Here is a 17,835-nt window from a genome sequence, read left to right on the forward strand (position 1 = left end):
ATGTCTACATTTTGAGAAAAATATATAAAAAAGAATCTACAAACACTATCCAAATTTTAAGTTTTTCTTACTGAGCTTGTGGAAGTCACTGAGGATGGAATTTTGTAGGGGTGTGAGTGATTTGCACTGTGACAAGACTTGTGAAAGAATCTGATGAGAAGGAGAGAAGGCCAATTCAAGTGGATTATTGCTTGTGAGATATGTTGTTTATGGCCCAACTAGCTTCATTAAAATTCAACTTTGTACCTTGGCAAATCTGTCAAATAAGCAAATCTCAACATGGAAATCAGAAAGGGTACTAGGTAGCTTCAGCTTGCACTTGCTACATTGGAGTTCCGTGTTGCTTATGACTAAGCGGCAGCCCAGGGTGCAATCCATGGGCTCCAGCCACTTGCTCCCCTCATCCACAGTCATTAGCATTCATCAGACCTTCATGATCATTATGGCACCTCTCTGATACACTTGTGGGTTGCTTAGGAAGCATAGATTTGCATTGCAGCAATTAACATGGAAAAACTGTAGAACATAGAATATTTACAGCACAGGACAAGCCCTTCGGCCCTCAATGTTGCAGCAACCTGTAAAACCAATCTGAAGCCCATCTAACCTACACTATTCCGTTATCATCCATATATTTATCCAATGACCATGTAAATGCCCTTAAAGTTGGTGAGTCTACTACTGTTGTAGGCAGGGCATCCCACGACCTTACTACTCTCTGAGTAAAGGACCTACCTCTGACATCTGTCCTATATCTATCACCCCTCAATTTAAGCTATGTCCCCTCATGCTGGTTATCACCATCTGAGGAAAAAGGCTGTCACTGTCCATCCTATTTAATCCTCTGATCATCTTGTATGCCTCTATTAAGTCACCTCTTCGTCTTCATCTTTCAATCGAAAACAGCCTCAAGTCCTGCAGCCTTTCCTCATAAGACCTTCCCTCCATACCAGGCAACATCCTGGTAAATCTCTTCTGCACCTTTTCCAATGCTTCCAGATCCTTCCTATAATGTGGCAACCAGAACTATATGCAATATTCCCAGTGGGGTCGCACCAGAGTTTTGTACAGCTGCAACATGATCTCATGGCTCCGAAACTCAATCATTCTACCAATAAAACCTAACACACCGTACACCTTCCTAACAGCCCTGTCAACCTGGGTGGCAACTTTCAGGGATCTATGCACATGGACACCAAGATCTCTCTGCTTATCCACACTTCCAAGAATCTTACCATTAGCCTGATACCCTGTATTCCTGCTACTCCTTCCAAAGTGAATCACCTCACACTTTTCTGCATTAAATTCCATTTGCCACCTCTCAGCCCAGGTCTGCAGCTTATCTATGTCCCTCTGTAACCTGCAACATCCTTCTGCACTATCCACAACTCCACCGACTTTAATGTCATCCACAAATTTACGAACCCATCCTTCTATGCCCTCATCCAGGTCATTTATAAAAATGACAAACAGCAGTGGCCCCAAAACAGATCCTTGCGATACACCACCAGTAACTAAACTCCAGGATGAACATGTCCCATCAACCACCACCATCTGTCTTCTTACAGCTAGCCAATTTCTGATCCATACTGCTAAATCACCCTCAATCCCATGCCTCCATATTTTCTGCAATAGCCTACCGTGGGGAACCTTATCAAATGCTTTACTGAAATCCATATACACCACATCAACTGCTTCACCCTCATCCACCTGCTTGGTCACCTTCTCAAAGAATTCAATACGTTTTGTGAGGCACGACCAACCCTTCACAAAACCGTGTTGACTATTCCTAATCAAATTATTCCTTTCCAGATGAAGCTAAATTCTATCTCTGATAATCCTCTCCAACACTTTACCCACAACCGAAGTAAGGCTAACTGGTCTATAATTACCAGGGTTGTCTCTACTCCCCTTTTTGAACAGGGGGACAATATTTGCTCCAGTCTTCTGGCGCTGTTCCTGTAGACAGTGACAACATAAAGATCAAAGCCAAAGGCTCTGCAATCTCCTCCCTAGCTTCTCATCGAATCCTGGGATAAATCACATCGTGCCCAGGGGACTTATCTATTTTCACACTTATAAGAATTGCGAACACCTCCTCCTTATGAATCTCATTCCGATCTGGTCGAACAGCCTGTATCTCACTATTCTCCTCGACAACATTGTCTTTTTCCTATGTGAATACTGATGAAAAATATTCATTTAGTGTCTCTCCTATCTCTTCGGACTCCACGCACAACTTCCCACTTCTGTCCTTGACTGGCTCTAATCTTAATATAGTCATTCTTTTATTCCTGACATATCTATAGAAAGCTTTAGGGTTTTCCTTGATCCTACCTGCCAAAGACTTCTCATGTCCCCTCCTGGCTCTTCTTAGCTCTCTCTTTAGATCCTTCCTGGTTAACTTGTAACTCTCAATGGCCCTAACTGAGCCTTCACGCCTCATCTTTACATAAGCCTCTTTGTTCCTCTTGACAAGAGATTCAACTTCTTCAGTAAACCATAGTTCCCTTGCTTGACCACTTCCTCCCTGCCTGACAGTATATACTTATCAAGGACATGCAGTAGCTGTTCCTTGAACAAGCTCCACATTTTAATTGTGCCCAGCCCTTGCATCCTATGCATCCTAAATATTGTCTAAGTGCCTCATAATTGCCTTTCCCCCAGCCATAACTCTTGCCCTGTGGTATATACCTATCCCTTTCCATCGCTAAAGTAAACGTAACCGAATTGTGGTCACTATCAACAAAGTGCTCACCTACCTCCAAATCTAACACTTCGCCTGGTTCGTGACCCAATACCAAATCCAATGTGGCCTTGCCTCTTGTTGGCCTATCAACACACTGTGTCAGGAAACCCTCCTGCGCACATTGGACAAAAACTGACCCATCTAAAGTACTTGAACTATAGCCTTTCCAGTCAATATTTGGAAAGTTAAAGGCCCCCATAACAAGTACCCTGTTCCTTTCGCTCCTATCCTTGAATCATCTTTGTAATCCTTTCCTCTACATCTCTGGAACTTTTCAGAGGTTTATAAAAAATTCCCAACAGGATGACCTCTCCTTTCCTGTTTCTAACCTCGGCCCATACTACCTCAGTAGACGAGTCCTCATCAAATATCCTTTCTGTCACTGTAATACTGTCCTTGACTAACAATGTCACACCTCCCCCTCTTTTATCACCTTTCTTGATCTTATTGAAACACCTAACCCCCCAGAACCTGCAACAACCATTCCTATCCCTGCTCTATCCATGTCTCCTAAATGGCTGTAACATCAAAGTCCCAGGTAGCAACCCATGCTGCAAGTTCACCCACCTTATTCTGGATGCTCCTGGCGTTGAAGTAGACACACTTCAAACCACCTTCTTGCCTCCTGGTACACTCCTGCAACCTTGATACCTTATTCATGACCTCACTCCTCTCAACCTCCTGTACACTGGAGCTACAATTCAGGTTCCCATCCCCCTGCTGAATTAGTTTAACCCTCCCGAAGAGAATTAGCAAATTCCCCCCCCAGGATATTGATTCCCCTCTGGTTCAGGTGTAGACCATACCATTTGCAGAGGTCCCACCTATGCCAGAATGAGCCCCAATTATCCAGGTATCTGAATCCCTCCCTCCTGCACCATCCCTGTAGCCACGTGTTCAACTGCTCTCTCTCCCTATTCCTCGCCTCTCTAGCACGTGGCACGGGTAACAAACCAGCGATAACAACTCTGTTTGTTTGTTCTAGCTCTAAGCTGCCACCCGAGCTCCTTGAATTTCAGCCTTGCATCGCCATCCCTTTTCCCACCTATGTCGTTGGTACCTATGGGGACCATGACTTCGGGCTGGCCCCCTCCCCCTTAAGGATCCTGAAAACACAATCTGAAACATTACTGACCCTGGCACCTGGGAGGTAACACACCAACTGCGAGTGTTTCTCGTTCCCATAGAATCTCCTATCTGGCCCCCCAACTATGGAGTTCCCAGTGACGAATGCTCTCCTCCTCTTCCTGCTTCACTTCTGAGCAACAGGGACAGACTCTGTGCCAGAGACCAGTAGCCCATGGCTTACTCCTGGTAAGTCCCCCCGCAACAGTATCCAAAACGGTATACTTGTTATTGAGGGGAAAGGCCACAGGGGATTCCTGCACTGTCTGCCTGTACCCTTGCCATCCCCTGACTGTAACCCATCTACCTTTATCCTGTACCTGAGATGTGACTGCCTCCTGGAAACTCCTCTCAATTAACCCCTCAGCCTCCTGAATGATCCGAAGCTCATCCAGCTCCAGCTCCAGCTTCAGTTGCCTAACGCGGTTTCCGGGGAGCTGGAGTTGGATGCATTTCCCACAGATTAAGTCAGTGGGGACACTAGTTGTGACCCTTACCTCCCACATTCTACAGGAGGAGCATGCAACTGCCCTAACATCCATTCCCACTGTTCTGAATTTTCAAACATTGTAATAAAAACTAGTAACCTTTCCAAATGGGCGCCCAATACCATTTTTTCGGTTAGAGGAGGAGGATGGGTGGGAGACACTACCTAAGTAGTGTTTTGGGTGAAGCCACGGCCCAAATATGTTACCTCACTTACTCAGCTGCCCCGTGTCCGCTCCTGCTCAGCTTGCACCGCAGTCACGCGAGGGAAGACTTTTATAATTAAAACACTTTCCTTCACAGGCTGCCGTTGAGCTTCCTCCTGGACTCCCACCGCTGAAACAACTGAAAAGACTGTGCAGCATGGATACTTTGTGTTCACGGACAGGACCTATGTCAGGGGTTGGAGTAGGCTGCACCTCAGGATTGATTGCTTGCTCTCTCAGTGTTCAATCACTTAATGCCTATCCACATGCTTGCAGCATCCATGCACTGCCTTGCTGCACCAATTAGAAGTCACGTAACCAGGCAGTTTACCTTGCTGGTCAGCAGTTCTCCGCCAAGGGGGCCTACATCTTGCAGTTCAGCAATGTGTTATGCCATTCTCACACCTGTAGCATGTGCCAGCAGTTTACATGTTAAATGCACTACATATCCAGGATACAAGCAGCCAAATTACAAAGTCCTATGGGAGTTGTCCTCACACGTCTGTGGAGACACCCGTCAGTCAGGGGGATCTGGGCACAATAGCTCAAGTACAGCCTCCCACACTGAGCTAGGAGATTGGCCCCAGTCAGGCATTTGATCAGTGTTTTCTTCTTCAGGGACTCCATGTTTTGGAAGTCTAGGGAGTAGATCATGCTCAGCCTGTGCCTCCATAGCAGCCATTAGGGTAGAGATAATAGGTCGAAGAGATGTATAGCCATCAGAGAGGTACCTGGGCTCTTCCTGTCTGAGGACGGGCAGTTAGGTCACTCAAGGCAGTGATTAATCTGTCAAAACTGTCCGTAGAAATGAGCGGACAGGGAGTGAGGTGAGGAGGTGGTGAAGGGGGCTAATACGGTGGTAAAGGGGGCTAATACTGTGGGAAGGAGGTGCAGTGAGGATCGCTCTGAGTTTGCTAGATAATAAAGTGTGAAGCTGGATGAACACAGCAGGCCAAGCAGCATCTCAGGAGCACAAAAGCTGACGTTGCGGGCCTAGACCCTTCTTCAGAGAGGGGGATGGGGTGAGGGTTTGGAATAAATAGGGAGAGAGGGGGAGGCGGACCGAAGATGGAGAGAAAAGAAGATAGGTGGAGAGGAGAGTATAGGTGGGGAGGTAGGGAGGGGATAGGTCAGTCCAGGGAAGACGGGACAGGTCAAGGAGGTGGGATGAGGTTAGTGGGTAGGAAATGGAGGTGTGGCTTGGGGTGGGAGGAAGGGATGGGTGAGAGGAAGAACAGGTTAGGGAGGCAGAGACGGCTGGGCTAGTTTTGGGATGCAGTGGGGGGAGGGGACGAACTGGGTTAGATTTGGGATGTGATGGGGGAAGGGGAGATTTTGAAGCTGGTGAAGTCCACATTGATACCATTGGGCTGCAGGCTTCCCAAGCGGAATATGAGTTGCTGTTCCTGCAACCTTCGGGTGGCATCATTATGGCACTGCAGGAGGCCCAGGATGGACATGTCATCTAAAGAATGGGAGGGGGAGTTGAAATGGTTGGCGACTGGGAGGTGCAGTTGTTTATTGCGAACTGAGCGGAGGTGTTCTGCGAAGCGGTCCCCAAGCCTCCGCTTGGTTTCCCCAATGTAGAGGTAGCCACACCGGGTACAATGGATGCAGTATACCACATTGGCAGATGTGCAGGTGAACCTCAGCTTAATATGGAAAGTCATCTTGGGGCCTGGGATGGGGGTGAGGGAGGAGGTGTGGGGGCAAGTGTAGCACTTTCTGCGGTTGCAGGGGAAGGTGGGTGTGGTGGGGTTGGAGGGCAGCGTGGAGCGAACAAGGGAGTCACGGAGGGAGTGGTCTCTCCGGAAAGCAGACAAGGGTGGGGATGGAAAAATGTCTTGGGTGGTGGGGTCGGATTGTAGATGGCGGAAGTGTCAGAGGATGATGTGTTGTATCCGGAGGTTGGTGGTGTGGTGTGTGAGAACGAGGGGTTCCTCTTTGGGCGGTTGGTGGGGGCGGGGTGTGAGGGATGTGTTGCGGGAAATGCAGGAGACGTGGTCAAGTGCGTTCTCGACCACAGTGGGGGGACAGCTGCGGTCCTTGAAGAACTTGGACATCTGCGATGTGCGGGAGTGGAATGCCTCATCCTGGGAGCAGATGCGGCGGAGGCGGAGAATTGGGAATAGGGGATGGAATTTTTGCAGGAGGGTGGTTGGCAGGAGATGTATTCTAGGTGGCTGTGGGAGTCGGTGGGCTTGAAATGGACATCAGTTACAAGCTGGTTGCCTGAGATGGAGACTGAGAGACCCAGGAAAGTGAGGGATGTGTTGGAGATGGCCCAGGTGAACTTGAGGTTGGGGTGGAAGGTGTTGGTGAAGTGGATGAACTGTTCGATCTCCTCTGGGGAGCATTCTTTCGATGACATGTCCATCACGGGCCTCCTGCAGTGCCACAATGATGCCATCCAAAGGTTGCAGGAACAGCGACTCATATTCTGTTTGGGAACCCTGCAGCCCAATGGTATCAATGTGGATCACCAACTTCAAAATCTCCCCTTCCCCCACCGCATCCCTAAACCAGCCCAGTTCGTCCCCTCCCCTCACTGCATCACACAACCAGCCCAGCTCGTTCCCTCCCCCCACATGCATCCCAAAACCAGCCCAGCCTGTCTCTGCCTCCCTAACCTGTTCTTCCTCTCATCCATCCCTTCCTCGCACCCCAAGCCGCACCTCCATTTCCTACCTACTAACCTCACCCCACCTCCTTGGCCTGTCCGTCTTCCCTGGACTGACCTATCCCCTCCCTACCTCCCCACCTATACTCTCCTCTCCACCTATCTTCTTTTCTCTCCATCTTTGGTCCGCGTCCCCCTCTCTCCCTATTTATTCCAGAACCCTCACCCCATCCCCCTCTCTGATGAAGGGTCTAGGCCCGAAACGTCAGCTTTTGTGCTCCTGAGATGCTGCTTGGCCTGCTGTGTTCATCCAGCTTCACACTTCATTATCTTGGATTCTCCAGCATCTGCAGTTCCCATTAACTCTGAGTTTGCTGATGGATACAGACAGGTTAATCAAGTGGACAAAACTTAACAGATGAAATATAATGTTGGAAAATGACAGGTTATGCACTTTGGGAGGAAGAAAAGATGAGTTGAATATTGTTTAAATGGAGAAAGGCAGCAAAAACCTACAACTATAGCAAATGGTATGATCTTTAGGAACATTAATATACAGACAGATATTAGGGTGTAAGTCTGTAGCTCTCTGAAAGTGGAAACGCCGTTGGATAAACTGGTAATGAAGATGAATAGCATATTGCCTTTATCCGTCAGGGCATTGAATATAAAAGTTGGCAAGTCATATTGCAGCTGTATAAAACTTTAGTTCAGCCACGTTTGGAGTATTGTGTGCAGTTTTGGCTGTCACGCTGTGGGAAGGATGTGGAGGCTTTGGCCAGGTTGAAAATAGGCTTACCAGGATGTGAAGCTGGATGAACAAAGCAGGCCAAGCAGCATCAGAGGACCAGGAAAGCTTGATGTTTCAGGTTGGGACTCTTCTTATCAGGATGTTTTCCTGATTGGAGTATGTCAGCTACAAGTTGTAATTGGGCAAACTTGGATTGTTTTTGCTAGAGCGTTAAAGCCTGAGGCGCAACTTGATGGAAGTGTATAAAATTATAAAAAGCATGTTAAGTTGAATAATTTTTCCCCTGGTGGAAATATCAAATACTTGGGGCCGTAGGTTTGAATTGAGAGAGTGGAAGTTCAAAGGAGACACTTGAGGAAAGATTTTTACATAGAGGGTGGTAGGTGATTGTCGTGTCTTATTAGGGGAGGTGGTAGAAGCAGATACGATTGCAACATTTTAAAAGGCATTTAGACAGACACATCAAAGACAGGGAATAGAGGGTAATCTACCATATTCAGGCAGATGGGATTAATTTAGAATGACATCATGCTCAGCACAGACATGATGGGCTGATGGGCCTGTTCCTATGCTGTGCTTTTCTATGTTTGATATAGCACAGAGGGATTTGCGTGCCCTTGTGCATAAATCACAAGAACGCAGCACCCAACTTCAGCATGTATTGGGATAGATAAATGGAATGTTGATTATTATTTCAAAGAGAATAGAGTATAAAAACAGGGAGGTCTTGCTAAAACTATATAAACTATGAGGCAGATCACAGCTGTAATACTGTGCACCTTTTTGGGTACCCCTTATCTTACAAATGCACTATTGGCATTGAAGGCAGTCTGAGGAAGTTGCACTAGTTGCACATTCCTGAGAATGGAGGGATTGATAAGGCGAGGTTGAACAGGATTGGCCTGTGTGCGTTTGAGTTTAGAAGAATGATAGGTAATCTTATTGAAATTGTTAAGATTCTTAGGGGACTTGACAGTGTAGTTGCAGAAAGGTTGTTTACCCACCTGAGAGAGTCTCAGATGAGAAGATCTAATCTCAGAGTGAGGCTTACCTGTGTAAAACAGAGATGAGGATGAATTTCTTCTCTAATGGTTGTGAATCTGTGGAATTCTTTACTGAAGAGGTCTGTAGAGACTGGGTCATTAGTACAAATAAGATTATGAAGGAAGGATTTTTAACCTCTAAGGGAATCCATTATGGAGAATAGACCGGAAATTGGAGTTGAGAATTATGAGAGCAGCCTTAACCTGGTTGACTGACAGGCAGAGCAAACTTGATGGGATACATAACCTACTTCTGCTTTTATGCCTGTGGCTTTGTAAGAGATGAATATATTTATGTCAGATATCCATCCACCATTTCCATTGTGGACTGTTTTCTCTTGAAATGAGAGGAAAAGGAGTGTTGAGTGAGATTAAAGTAGGTGGCATTATTGTTAGTGTTGGTGTAGATATATGAAATGTGGTGAGTTACCCTAAGTGTGTTAGCAGGCCATGAAAAAAGCACGTAGGAATAATGGTATTGGGCTGTGGTGGAGGAAGTGAATGCGAGAGGGTGTTGCAGGCAACAGACAGAGTGGCAGAGCATGAGCCTTGGTGAGAGGTGGGTACAATGACAGTGATATTGAGTGAGAGGTTGCAGAGAGAAGAGTGTGGTATTCACCTGGCTGTTGCTCTGCACTGTGGAGATGGCTTTGATCTGGGCAGTGACCGTAGATCAGGCTGCCAGAGTCAGGTGGCATAGGTCCTTTGCTAGTCCTTTGGAATAAGGGCTCATCTTTTACTCAACCCCTTGACCAGATCCCCATCAGAGAGTAATGATGCCACCTTCCCTGCTCGGATGTCTTCTGAAAACATCCTTGATGGAGCAGGGAACCTTCAGAGTGGTAGTGCTTTTCCAGGTACATAATGACGTTTTAAAAATGGAACAGAGGTAAGGATACTGATCTTTCAGCAGATATCTGATGAGTGGTAAGTTGTTCTGGGAATGGTGTGTGGTGAGATGGTGCTGGAAGTGAATGTGAAGGCCACCATAGGGCAAGAGTACTTAGTTAATGAGGCACATTTGGTAATATGCAGTGAAAGATCTTGTTTGTGAAGTGGCAATCCTCCGGAAAAACTCAATGCAATTCAGACTAGGTTAAAAAAGTAAGATTCAGCCCCCTGAGTATTGGAGTCAAAAGGCAGCGCCTCCTTTGCGTCTGCTGTTCGCTTACACTCTAAATTTCAACTTTTGCCTTCCAATTGCAGTGCATTATTTTAATTATTACTTGCTAGCCTTTCTGATCCCTGCCAGTAGAGAAAGGATGGATTGGTTGATTAAAGTATTAAAAATTACTGAACTACATATGCACTTCCTATCTGAAGCAGAAGATAAATCTTTATATGATCAATATTTTAACGTGGATTTTACCCACATTTCTAATTCAGAGACTAAGTGTTCCAAGAGATCACAATTAGTTTTTCCTTACTGGGACATGGGTGTTAATAATAAAGCCAGCATTCATTTCCCATAATTACTTTCTCTTCAGATTGCGGTGGTGCCTTGAGCCAATGCAATTTGTGTGATTATAGGTGCATGCACAATGCTCCTAGATGGAATGTTTCAGAAGTTTGACCTAGTGACTAACACAGAATGGGAATATAGTTTCAAATCAGGCAGTGGTTTGGAGCAAAACTCTGGAGTTCATGGTATCTCATGTTCCTGCTGCCTTTACCCTTCAAGGTGGAAAGGCTTGTGGATTTGGAAGGTTCTCTGTTTTTGTACTGCCGTTGAAACTACTGCAGTGCATCTTCTACAAGTTATACAGTGCAGTCACAGTATACAGGTGATGGAGGGTGTGAGTGCTTGGTGGATGGGGCTCAGTCTGCCAGCTTGCTTTGTACCAAGATAGTGTACTGCTCCTTTAACATTGTTAAAGTTGACTCAGTCGTGGCAGGAATAAAGTATTCCATCATACTTCTGACGTGTATCATTAAAGTCGAAAGACCTTCGGTGGGGGAATATAGAGTGGGTGTAGCATTTGAATTTTCTAATGAGTTACCTATCTGAACATTGACATTTCCATCTATTGATATCTGTAAAATTAATCCCTTCTGTCATAACAGTGTTGTATATCATCAACTGAAAAAGTTGTTACGGTAACAACAGATCATGGATGGTAGAATCAAGCATTTTATATAGAATCTGAGGAGAAAAAGTGAAGTCCAATGAATATATTTTTATGTAGTGCATAACCTAATCCATACCTGACATTTTTATTTATTTATTTTTTAGTTTTATACCTGGTAAATATATAAGTAACTGGCTAGATTAGTATATTTTAAAGTTTTGAATTACATTGTCAAAATGTTGTTCTTGAAACTTGCATAGTAGACGAAGTAAAAGGCTTCCTTTTAAAAAAAAACAAAACAAGGTATCTTGACCTTTCCAGAAAAAAATGTATTACTTGTTGCTTTCCTGATTGTATTAGAATAAATCTGAAGTAAATTCACAGAACAGATTGAGGTAGAATTGCTGCACACCACTGTATCAGAATGACATATTTTTTCACCACAGCAGCAAATTTAAGGTTAATAAGGAATTCTGATGAAAGACCATCAGCCTGAAATATCAAGTGCTTTTCTCCACATATGTTGTCTGATGTGCTAGTTTTATTCCATCTATTTTTTGTTCTTACTTCAGATTTCCGATATCTGCAATATTTTTCTTTTGTATTATCTGATTCCTGGATCTTTAAGCAACTAATAGAGGAAGTTGTAGAAATTGAACACTTACAGAATTAACTGACTGCTGGAGAGATAACAATAAAAGACATGATACACTTGGAAACTGAGTAGCTAAATCATTAAATGCCAAGTGCCCAACATAATAAAAGAAAATCCAGGAGGAGACTACTACATAAACTAAATACTTTTGACAAAAATGAAAGTAATATGAGGGCCTTAATAGTTTCAATTCGAGGTCAATCGTATTCTTGATGCCGGCAAAATAATCGCATTAAAAGTTAGAATAAATAAACATGTTAATACTGAGCTGTTATTGTGAAGTAATTCTGCATGTCATTTTTTTAAGTGTCACCAGAGAATATTGCAGTTAAGATCATACTACATTTTAAGATCATAAGACTATAAGGTGTAGGAGCAGAATTGGGTCATTCAGGTCCGCTTGGCCATTCAATGAATTCAACTGATCCTTTACTAATTAAAATCTGTCTATTTCAGTCTTGATTATAAGTTACAGCCCTCTGAGGTAAAGCATTCCACAGATTCACTACACTCTGAGAGAAGAAATATGGGCAACTCCTTACTCTCAGATTATGCCCTCTGGTCTTAGACTCTCCCACAAGGATAAACGACATTTCACATGCACTGTGTCAAGTCCGTGAAGATCTTCGTATGTTTCAAAAAGATTGTCTCTCATTCTTCTAAGCCACAATGAATATAGGCCCAATCTCTTAAACATTGCTCTTGAGACAATCTCTCCATACCCAGGACCAACCCAGTCAATGATCTTTAATTGCTTCCAATGCTAGTGTATCTTTCCTTAGCTTAGGAGGCCACAAATGCTTGCAGTATTCCAGCTACGGTCTGACTAGTTAGTGCCTTTATGGTTTTAGCAGTACCTCCCTATTTTTATACTCCATTTTCTTTGAAATAAAAGTCAACATCAGTTAGCCTTCCTCATTACCTACAGAACTGTTTTGCTACCTTTTTGTGATTTATGTGCTGTAGTTTTCTGCAGCCTATCTCCATTTAAATAATATTCAGCATATCTATTTTTCTAGTCGAAGTGTATAAATTATTGCTGGTCCTGCTGCCTACAATGAAAAAGAGGACACTGATGAATAGACAGTTCACTGAAGCCCATTTGTTCACTTTAGGAACTCTGGAAGGAGCACACACCCTCCCATTTTTGTGTACTTTTGAATAGCAGTTGTATAATTCTGTAAGCTCTATTGTTAGATGAATGCTTAATATTCATTTGAATGATTTTGCAACTCGATGCATTTCCGGTTGTGGGCCTTTATTTTCCTTCATTTTGTACTGGAGTGCTCTAAATATTGCCCCAGAGGTCGTTGTTCTCGATGGCTTTTACCACCACTTTTGTTTGGATGATTGATCCCAGGGCTCTGCTACCGCCTTTCCCATATACCCTTTTTATAGTTGACCTACCCCTACTTATGGTGTGTTACATGCCTTTCTCTTACTATCACCGCTGAGTTTGGAGCTTCTTTTCCACAATGGAATTTTCCTTCAAGAATTTTTTTTCCTTGTCTGAGTGCATCTGGAGCATTCTCTGTGAGACTACTGCAGATATGTTGTTCTTTTTACTTCCCTTTGAAATCTGGGTTTCTCCTCAAGGCTGGTGTAAAGCTGTTTTTATTTTAATTTGAAATTGGGGGAATCTCTTTCTGCATGCAGTTTGCTGTGGCAGTTTTTTTTCTTTGAAATTGTGACCCTCTCTCCTCATCCTTTAGGGACCTTTTGAAGATTTCCATTTTTTTCTCTCTTGCCTGACTTCCAGTAATTTCTTTATTTCCGTTGCGTTCCTGAATGTTGCCTCGTTGTCCTTTGTGGAATAATATCTGGCCTGCACTCAATAAGTAAAATTAAAGGCTTTGTTCAGTATAACATTATGTGCATAGGAGAGTGTTTTTATCTAGTTCCATCTTGTTCTGACATCATCACGACATCAGTCATGATACTGTAATATGACTGGATCCTTTAATAACAAGGGACAGCCATAAGGCCCAATTTACTTAAGTACTGAAGGACACAGCTGCACTTGAAAGTGGAGTAAATTCAAAATTAACCCAAGGAAATATTTAATTATCAAGTGGAAAACATCTGTGAAATATATTCCCTCGGGAGACGGTGGTAAGTGGGTAGAGTTGCTTATTAAAAAAAAATATACACTTGAATCTTTGAAGTTTGCATCACACATAGACAGGGTGGTTAAAAAGGCATTTGGTATGCTTGCTTTCATTGCTCCAACCTTTGAGTACAGCAGTTGGGGTGTTGAGGTTATGCAGGATGTCGGTGAGACCTCATCTGGAAAATTGTGTCCATTTCCAGTTATCCAGTTATAGAAAGGATATTGTCAAGCTAGAGATGATTCAGAAGAGATTCACCAGAATGTTGCCAGGTATGGAAAGTTTGACTTATAAAGCAGGCTTGATAGTCTAAGACTTTTTTCGCTGGAGTGTAGGAGATTGAGAGGCAACCTAATAGAAGTTTGTAAAATAATGAAAGGTAGTTGTCCTTTCCCTAGGATGGGGGATTTCAAGACTTGGGGGCACCGTTTTAAGGTGAGAGGAGAGAGAATTAAAAAAGATGAGGCAATTTTTTTTTTCCACAGAGAGATGGTGGTTCGCATATGAAACGATTTCCCGAGGAATTGGGTGGATGCAGGTACCATTACAATGTTTAAAGACATGGATAAGTACATGAATAGGAAAGGCTTGGAAAGAAATGGACCAGGAGCAGGCAGGTGGGATGAGATTAATTTAAAAGCATGCTCAGCATGGACTGGTTGGACTGAACGCTCTGTTTCGGTGCCGCATGACTCTGAGTAGACAACAAGTTCAATATTTTGATATAATAAATGGATTAGAATGGTAGGAAGCAATCTAGGTTGATTATGGTCTTTATTTGTTGCCTAGCAAATCCTACTGTTTCTATGTTTCTGACTGTAACCCAAAATGAATATCTAAACCAGTTTCTTTAACAGTGTTTGTATTAGGTTCTAGTTTGTTCTTTTTAATTGCATCCACTGTAAATCTGAAAGGTTTAAACAGAGCATTAGTAAAAGGAAAACCGACTGCAAAAGAAAACACTTCTATTTAATGTTACCTGTCAGCGCATATTTGCTGTGTTGGGAATAAATTATTGCAGTTGATTACCAGGCATGAATGGAATGGCTGTAAGTTGCTGGAAAAGCACAGCAGATCTGGCAGCATCTGTGGAGGAGAAAACATAGTTAACGTTTCGGGTCAGGTGACCCTTCCTCCATTGTGAGGAAGGGTCACCAGACCCAAAACGTTACTTCTATCTTAAAAGGTCTAACTCTAATTTTAAGATTATGGTTCTTTATCCTAGACTTCCCTCACCAAAAGAAAACTTTGTTTCTAGGGTACACTTTATATCCCTTTCAAAATCTTAAACTTAATAAAATTGTCTTCCATATATCGGAAATATAAACCAAATTTCTGAAATTAGTCTTTGACAGGCTTGACCTTGGCAATTTTCTTGGTGAAGTAATCCACCTAAAGTCATTATATCCTTTTTAAGATGAGGTGCCTAAAACTGTACATGGTATGCCACATGTAGTCTAACCAAGACATTGTGCAGCTTTGCAAAACCTATTCCCTTTTACATTTAGCCATCTCCCTCAAGATCATAAACTAATTAACACTTTGTTTAAACGACTTTAATGAATTTCTTGGACCTCAGCTCTAAGGCCTCACTGTCTCCTGCTCTCTCTAGGACTACTTCTTGTTTTTTGAAGTACAGAGAGCACTTCCTTCTTCAGTCTACAAAATTCACTCACTTTGCAAATTCCACAGTTCAGTTTACTGTATAAAACATGCTCTACAAAACTGGACTCAGTGCTACTTACGTGAACAAAATCTTGCTATATTTATGTGAGAAAAAATTCTAAGGACCTTATTCAGATCCTGTCGACTGCAAATACTAGCTCTAAATAGCCTAATTAAGTAACGTTACAGCTGCCATTTGCAGACATCTGGCATACTTGCACAGATATCTTGTTCACCAATAATACTGTGAACTAAAGTATAAGTTGAGGTTAATGTTATGTTTTGCCTTTATCATTTAAGTTAATAAAATTTTAGAAAAAATCAACTCTTAAAACAAATAAAATTTCCCCACAAAATTTCCTCAGTTTGGTACTATATAGAAACAGTGGCAAAGGGCTGCAAACTGCTTACTACAAATAGGTCAGGACTGATGTATCTCCGGTCCACCTTTCTGCATTAATCTCACGTCCCTTAAATTCTCTTTGGATGCATCTATCTATTCATCTATCTTTACCATAAAAAAGCTCAAAGACTGAGGGTCCAAATTCTTTGGATAGAGAAGCCCAAAGTCTCTCAACACTTTGAGGAACACAGAGAATTTTTTTGTTTCAACGTTTAATCCTTTATTCTGAGGCCATGACTCTTGTTCTAGACTGCCTGGAATATAACATGAGAAATAGGAGCAAGAGTGGAAAATATGGCATATTAAGCTTTCTTCGCTATTCAGTGTAATATTTGCAGATCTCATGCCTTAACTTTATTCTATGATTCACTTCCCTTTAGGGATTTTACATGTTTCAGCAAAATCATTCTTCCTAAATTCTCAGAAATATAGAATACCTGCAGTGTAAAAAAAAGGCTATTTGTTCCATCAAGTCTGCTCTGAACCGATCCTTCAAAAAGCATTCCGCGCTATCCCGTTATCCATGCATTTACCATGGATAACTGACCTAGCTTCCACATTGCTGTACACTACGAGGCAACTTAGCATGGCTACTCCACCTAACCTGCACATCTTTGAACTATAGGAGGAAACCAGGGTACCCAGCAGAAACCCATGCAGACACCAGGAGAATGTGCAAATTACACAGTTACCCAAGGTGGAAAATGCATCCAAGCCCCTGGAACTGTGAAGCAGCAATGTTAACCGCTGAGCCATTGTGCCACCCAGTTTACTTAGTTTCTTCTCATAGATTTTCTCTTATCTAGGAATTTGTGTAATGTATGTATGTTACTTGTATCCAAGGCTAATTTGTTTTTCCTTGAATAAAGAGACTAAAATGGAATGAATTATTCCAGATGTAGTCTCACCAAGACCCTATACAATTGTACACAAGTAAAACATGTTCACTTTTACCCCATTTTCTTTGTAATAAAAGCTTGCTCACTTGCACCCTATTCTCTTTGTAATAAAAGCAGTTGTACCCTTTGTTTTCCTAATTGCTGTACTAACCTGTTAATTTCAAATGATTCATGACACCCAACACCTAAGTCTTTGTGAAAAGTAGCATTTCCCAGTCTTTCACCATTTTTTTAAAAAAGTTGTTGGACTTACTTCAGCAATTCTGACCCAGAAGAACTAATTTGTTAAGCTCTATTTCTCACAAATCATTGTGAGATGTGAGTATCATTGGGCTAAGGATGTAATTTGTAACCCAGATTCATCAACCTACCTCTAACTTGTGTACTCTAGCAGTAGGCAAGCCATATAATTTTAGCTCTATGGTGCTAGGTAATATTGTACTTTGATGTAAACTGTCAGATTTGTATGCATGATTTTCTCATGTAAAGTTGTAATTTCAGATTTCTGGATATGAACTAGTAACTTGTAGGTTTTTCTGTGTGCATTGAAGTAATAATTAACTTGTATTTTTGTAACCATGGTGATTTATTTTTAAAATGATTTTAAAGCCTTGATGTACAGTGGGTATGTTTTATGCACTAACAGCCACTTTCTTATTTAAGGTCATTTGTGACTCAACATTATAAATAATGGGACCTCACAGTTTTATGAGAGAGTTCTGCAATCTGTTTTTTCAACTTGGGGGAGATGTCCTTGGTTGCGTGAGACCAACTTTAAATTTCACTTTTAATTGTGGGTAGTTTTTTTTTAGCCTTGTGGAGATTTTGGAATCGAGTGTCTGTACAGAGCAATGGCCCTAATAAGAGAAGAATGTAGTGAATTAGGTTCTTACAGTGAATAGTTAGTATAAGCTCCATACCAGATAAAAACTTAGAAGAGGTTACTTACGCTGAGTGCAGTGATACTCAAACTCCAGAAAGAAGTTTTCGTAATTTCAATTAACTGATTAAAAGTCCCAAGTGACTTGAACCTACTGAAGTGTTCAATATAAGGAA

The 17,835-nt window shown here is 42.5% G+C and overlaps 1 protein-coding gene across 1 annotated transcript in view; it reads left to right on the plus strand.

The window, feature by feature from the left end:
• The window catches only part of gabrb2a (gamma-aminobutyric acid type A receptor subunit beta2a), a 215,442-nt gene that overhangs the window by 47,608 nt on the left and 149,999 nt on the right, over window positions 1–17,835 (plus strand). The window lies entirely within an intron of this gene.

The sequence above is a fragment of the Stegostoma tigrinum genome, chromosome 13, assembly GCF_030684315.1.
Source record: "Stegostoma tigrinum isolate sSteTig4 chromosome 13, sSteTig4.hap1, whole genome shotgun sequence".
Classification (NCBI taxonomy): domain Eukaryota; kingdom Metazoa; phylum Chordata; class Chondrichthyes; order Orectolobiformes; family Stegostomatidae; genus Stegostoma; species Stegostoma tigrinum.